Source organism: Dermacentor variabilis, chromosome 11 (genome assembly GCF_050947875.1).
Source record: "Dermacentor variabilis isolate Ectoservices chromosome 11, ASM5094787v1, whole genome shotgun sequence".
Lineage (NCBI taxonomy): Eukaryota > Metazoa > Arthropoda > Arachnida > Ixodida > Ixodidae > Dermacentor > Dermacentor variabilis.
In genome coordinates this window covers 58496509-58502845 of record NC_134578.1, presented here as the reverse complement: position 1 = coordinate 58502845, position 6337 = coordinate 58496509, and the positions used below count along the sequence as shown (strand labels likewise).

The 6337-nt window shown below is 45.7% G+C and overlaps 1 protein-coding gene and 1 long non-coding RNA gene across 2 annotated transcripts in view; both read right to left on the bottom strand.

The window, feature by feature from the left end:
• Positions 1-6337, bottom strand: part of LOC142564024 (uncharacterized) — a 107825-nt gene that overhangs the window by 81740 nt on the left and 19748 nt on the right. The window lies entirely within an intron of this gene.
• LOC142564286 (uncharacterized) lies at positions 4382-4847 on the bottom strand. Its single transcript, XR_012824538.1, has 2 exons — positions 4633-4847; positions 4382-4485 (listed from the first exon to the last, which is right to left on the bottom strand). It is a non-coding gene; the product is annotated as an uncharacterized LOC142564286 (long non-coding RNA).

Genomic DNA, 6337 nt, shown 5'->3' with positions numbered 1-6337 from the left:
CCCGCGCCAAAGAGACGAAATCGGTAAAGCCCCTTAAACTTCGTAAAGTAGCAGCACTCTCCTCCTCCGCCTTCACTCCTCCTCGTTTCTCCTCTCTTTCGCGCTCCCTCCTCGACCGTGGCGCCGTCTACACCGCTCGAGCGTAGCAATTAACGGCCCCCAACATGCGCTCCTCGCCACTCCGCAGACGCTTCTCGAGCAAAAATGGCGCTGAAGCACGGCGCGAGGGCCCACGTGATGCTCTTAGGCCAATAGCGACGCGGCGTCGGCCTCAGCCAGAGCGCGCGAGGAGGAGGTGGCAGTTTTCAAAGCGTGCCGCTACTTTACCAAGTTTAAGATGTTTTAGAAATCGGACAGAAAGCGCGTCCTCTACCGTCGTGCGCGAGCACCCAACGTTGAGAGGCACCGGGGGGACGGCGGCGTCCTACTCCCACTGCAACTGCGCATGCGACGGCTGCGCGCGATCGCGCTGCTGTTTCTTCAGCGCGATCTGCATTGGGGGCAGAGTCTAGGTGCGTCGGCGGCGCACATCTTTGCGCGTGCTGTGCGTTTTAGGTGCTCACTTCGTGTTGAAGCGATAGACAGCACGAATGTCACTTCGCTCACTACTGCCGCCGCGTTTCCTCACGCCAGCGTATCGACAGCGAGTTTCCGCGGTCATCGAGTCAGATGTGTTCATGTTTGCTTCTGCACGCGTGACACCATGCATGTTAATTTAGTTAGTGTGCCTATGTTTAAAAGCTTATACGGCCGATAAGACTATTATCCTTACTACGGGCAGCTATCCACTAATTTTCTACCGCAACTGAGGCTTCGCCTTTAGGGCGAAACTGCGGCTTTTGTTTAAATGCTTGCGAACAGTGAATATTTGATACAGCTTGGATATTAGAGGTTGAGCATAGCTTAAGTGGTACCTCGCTATACGCAAGTAAATAGAGGGGTCAAATTTCGCATGTGCCAGACGCTACGACATTTCCGTTTTGCGTGCCTCCGCGATGTTTGGAATTTAGGGTGAGACGCTAACGCTTGCAAAGATGCTTTAGCATGGCAAATATGGCGGCGCCTTTGGGGTGAAAGGCGCCCATGTCCTTGGCGCCGCCCGCTTCGGATCTAAGTCATCGTGCTGCGCTAGCTGTTTGGTCCGTTCTTTCCCAACAGATGCTCGTATTTGTTTGAGATTTGGGTCATGGTGCTTCGACCGCTAAGTATTAGTGACAACACGGCGCTGTTTCCGAAATCAGTCCTAAATTTTTTGGCGTTTTAGGCTTAGCAAGAGTGGCTGTACTATGTACAGTGCTGCTGAGATTTTTAGCGCGAGCTACAAGTCACGCGCGCAGCCCGATTTCAAAGACCGTAGGTTACGAATGGTTGTATGTTTGTTTGTAGTATAGACGAGAATTTATAGCGCCTGTAGGCGGCCGCCATGTTTTTGTGGTGATGATGGCGATGATAATGGTGAGAGGGGCTGCTGGCGGCAGCGGGCCACAGTGTGGTTGCGGTTATCAGTTGCCTGCGGTGGTTGGTTCTGAAAGCGCTGCATCCGACTTGTCGTCTCTGAATGCTGGTAAATGTGTCTTCTTTAATGCGACCCCATTTCAGATCACAAAACAATACCACAGAGGTAATTTATCGAGAGCATCCTGCATGCGGCATCGTCTTCTTCAGCGGAGCTGCAGCGTCGTCTGTTTCACTCCAGCTGTAACGTCGTGCAGTTAGCCAAGCATTATTCTGCGAGATCTGTTCCACTATACACGTTATTTAGGGCTTGAGTTACTACATAAAAGATACTATACGACATGTAGCACACTATACCCTGTTTTTTTAAATAGACGAGTATCATTTTTGCCGCGCCCTACCGCCATGCATAGTGCGGCATTTTAGCATACTTTGTCATTTAGATTGCCGGCGATTTTAGCATCCAACGATTGATATGAGTGCAATAAAGTCAGATTCTATGTTTGCCATGCTGCACACAGTCGCAGGGAAAGCCCTAGCTCCTTCGTGTTTACGTAGCACTTCGACACGAGGCAAATATGAGGAGCACTTCACACGAAGGACACCCTCAGCAACATAACCAATTAGTGGGACATTGCAGTGTGCACCAGATAGAAGCATTGCATTTTATATCGCGTGTGCTGTCAGTCACAGCTGCTTTATTATTTTCTCTCTCGCGGTCAATAGAGAACACACAGTCATTTACATATCCATGTGCGGCATCGCTGAAGGGACACGAACTCTGTTAGGCACCGTTCAAGAATGATTCTAGTGTGACGAGTGTGTGCATCACGCATTTGCGAGGGAACTTCACAGTTTCTGTCCATTCAAGTTAACCGAAGTTAGGCGTAATTATCGCACCGATGAGCGGTTTTCTTTCTTTTTTCGTTTGCTTGGGAATCGCCACGTGGCATAACGTCATAACGGAGCCAAATGTAAACGTCCAGGCTCATTTCACTGAGATACTGCAACGGCGCTTACAAAATGTCTTGTCCAAAATTCACCTTTCAATGTCTTCAACTTGATCACTGCTCGCTTTCACACTCTTAAGAACGCTTTCACGAATTGCCTTTGCTCCGGGGCATCTCCAAAAGTAGATGGCAGACATACGCTGCAAAGGCAGGAGCAGAGCACTTCGGACACTGGCGCATGGTTGACCTCAAGTGCAAGTGATGGCTGGCGTAAAGGCCACCCCTGCCCGAAGTCTCCGGAGACTTCCTCTACGCTAGAAAGATTGTGGAGAAGGGAGCAGTACCTTCTTTCGTATCAGCTAGCGCGCTGGAAGCAAGACACAGGGGAGGAAGCAAGGGGGCTAATCTCCGCCCACAAGTTGAGCGTCCTACTGGAGAGATGTCGTTACTGTTTGTTATGCTAGGACAATGCAAGCAAACTTGGAAAAGGGAAAAAATCACGAGGCAGACATAGACGAAATGACAGGAAGGTGGCTGGACATACAACTGAAGTTTATTCATCACTCAACAAGAGAGAGAGAGAGAGAGTTGATTGAAGCTTATCAGATTTATAAACTTATCCCCGAGAAGTGCGTAAGCGCGCCATTGGTGTTCCTAACTAAGAAAGAGCTTGAATGTCTTGATCAATGTCGCCGTGTATAGTCAAAGTGATTACCGTGTGCATGATATTGTTACGGGGTTAAAACAGTCAGTCGCATATTTACAGGATAATTACAATAATTGTAGCAGCTGACAAGATGGCAGACAGCGCGCGAAGTCCAGAGCGTCGTCTTCTTCCGACGAAGATGAAAGCATCTTCAGCGTCTCACATGACCCCCGGTGGCTGAAGCTTTGGCTCGGTGCTGGTTAGGAGGCGAATGAGTGATACAACTTAAGACGCGCGACGTGTAGCACGACGGAGCGATGCTGAACCACGGTTGGGTCAAGAGAAGCGATTTCGTACGTGACGTCAGTTGCTTGACGTAAGACACGGTAAGGGCCAAAGTAGCTTGAAAGTAACTTCGAGAGGCCAACGCGTCGCGATGGCGGCCAAAGGAGAACCAGGGCGCCCCGTGTGTAATGGATGTCACGATGGCGGGCGTCATATAAGCGCCGCTGATTGTCCTGCGAATCCACAAGTCGACGTCGGGAATATGGTGTGCTTCTTGTGCTTTGAGTATGATTTCACGAGCGTACTCGGATGTGGAATTCAGACTAGCAGGCAGAACGGTGTCGAAAGGTAGCGTATATAGGTCGCGGCCAAACAGGAGGAAGAATGGAGAGTATCCCTTACAAAAATTTCTAGTAACTTTCAATACTTTCTTTAGACAAATGTTACTAGAACCTACCGACAGTCTATTGAATTTCTTTAGACCGTTTTCAAACTTCTTATATACTTCATACCAATATTCTATCGACTATTGGCCACCGATATTCAATTGAAACCCTTTTTACAAACTTTCTTTAGACAATGAATGAACATCCTTTAGACACTAAAAGCAGGATTTATTGACCATTTTCATACTTCTTAGAAACATTTTAGTAACATTCTACTAACTTTCTATTGCTCGATTTAGAAACATTTTAGTAACTTTCTGCTAACTTTCTGTTGTTCCATCTAGAAACATTTTAGTAACTTTCTGTTGCTCGATCTAGAAACTTCTTAGTAACATTCTGCTAACTTTCTGTTGCTTGATCTAGAAACATCCTAGCAACTTTCTATAACTCGACCTAGAAACGGCCTAGTAACATTCTACCAACTTTCTGTTGCTCCCCCTAGAAACATACTAGCAACTATTTTAGTATGCTTTAAATGTGCTGGTGACATTTAAGCAAATTTCTCTGGCTTTTTTTAATATATTGTGGTGCTGTTCCAATGTAACCTTCAACATGGGTAGTATATATAAATGTATTTGCCTATGAACAAAACACTCCAATCTTTTTGAAAACTAACATTTATTTAGCACATTTCAAAACCTGTGCGCAAGCAGCAATGACATGTTTTTGATCTCCGCTGTGTCGAAGTGCCTTGCTGTGTAGCCTAAGGGAAGAGAAAAAGTAAAGAGTTAGTTCAGCCTTATGTCTCTGTTAGTGTATCTGGGCAGGACGGCACGAGTGATACACAAGATTTTAACTTCAAATTACGAATTAAAGCAAACGTTTTAGTTGTCTGCGCTGTCACACATACTCAGAATGGCGTTCTCACGCCTTGGGTCCAAAGCCTCTTTTTAGGCAACATCCTTGTGGGCTATGGAATGCCGCCCAAATAGAGATTTGTGCTCTCTAACTCTTCTGGGCTGAAAAGAACCTTCAGGAGGCCCCGTGCACATCTTGAGCCTGAGTTTTTGCGTCTCGCTGCAGTCGTGCCAGCGTGGCCTCATCAAGGAGGATTTCTTCCCCAAGGTCCACACCTGAAAACTAAAAGGAAACATTAGTTCTGGTTTTTATGCTTTGTAACTAAAACATTTGTTTTTCCTTTGCTATAATATTCGGAAAGGATATTTTTTTACTTAGATGGTCTATTGTAGGAAGTCATGCTATGATACAGTAACATAGGTGACTTTGCAACAAAAGCTGTGGTTTATATCTATAGGTCTCTTAAACACTTCCAGTGAGTCAGGATGCAATAGAAATGTGATGGCTTCATTCGGCATTGCTGCATTAGACTTTCCAGTTTCTATTTTTCTTTCTTTCTAGTTTCGACTATTTCTCTGGTGAACTGGTCAGGGTGTCTGGCTAGCGATGGAATGCGATAAAACAGAGGCTTGCATCTGCAGCATGCGCAACGTCCGGCAAGGTCACCAGATAGGGCTAGTTTCTCAACGTTGTTTGTGTGCTCACGTAATCACTTGTTGATGCATCTACTTGTCTGTCCCACATACTCTTTGTCACAGTCCAACGGGATGCAGTAAACCACCCCTTCAACACAGTGGCATTGCGAAAGCTGCCTGCCACGGTGGTCAATACATGCAACGGTAACCTGCATCTAACAGATGTGAGACTTTGTACTGAAAACTTCTCTGAACCAAGTGCGGGCTGGACTTCAAAAGGGCGTTTTTGAAGCCCAAATTGAAAATGCCTCACGTCACTAGCTTTGAATGAGGTGAGTATGCAAGAATGAGTTTTTTGCCTCTAAGCTCGTAAAACCAACACGATGCAAGAAACCCATCCTTGCATACTTATCAGCTTATGTATGTCCATAACCATAGTGTCTTACAAAGAGTATTCTCCGTTTGACAGATTGCTGCTGAACAAGTATTTAGAAGAAATGCTCCATATTGAATAGAGTTATGAACAAATTTCAAGAACAGTAATTGCCAAATTCTATATCTTCTTGCTTGTAGATTGAAAAAATTAAATACACAGAATGCATAATGGAAGAAATCTATATGTACATTTACAGCAAGGTTCCACAATTACTTGCCCTATACTGAAAAGTATAATGTGCATGTAAATTTCTATTTTCTCGGCTAGATTGAACTTTGGCAGACATGCAACTGAAAAGCACTTTGCTTGAAGCAAATGGCACCTCGTGGCATCAAATGCTTTGGCAGAGCACGCAGCAATAATTAACCACAACAGTGACTGCATGAACTCTAGTGCAATTGGCCAGGAAAGAAACTGGAAGCCACACCTGTACCTGTGGGGTCCCTAGAGATACAATCAACAGGACACACACTTATGGAAACGAAGGAACCCTCTCTGTGTTATGCACGATGGATGCGTCACATGCTAAAACCCACTAAGTAGGCACTTCTACTTTGTGCCCCATTTAGAATAAGGCTTTCGAATAGACGCCAAATTGTCTAGCTTTTAAAGTTTTATTTGATTAGTCTATGTCATTCTTTGTCATGTTCCATCGCGACCAGACAAGCTTCCATCAAACTCTCAGT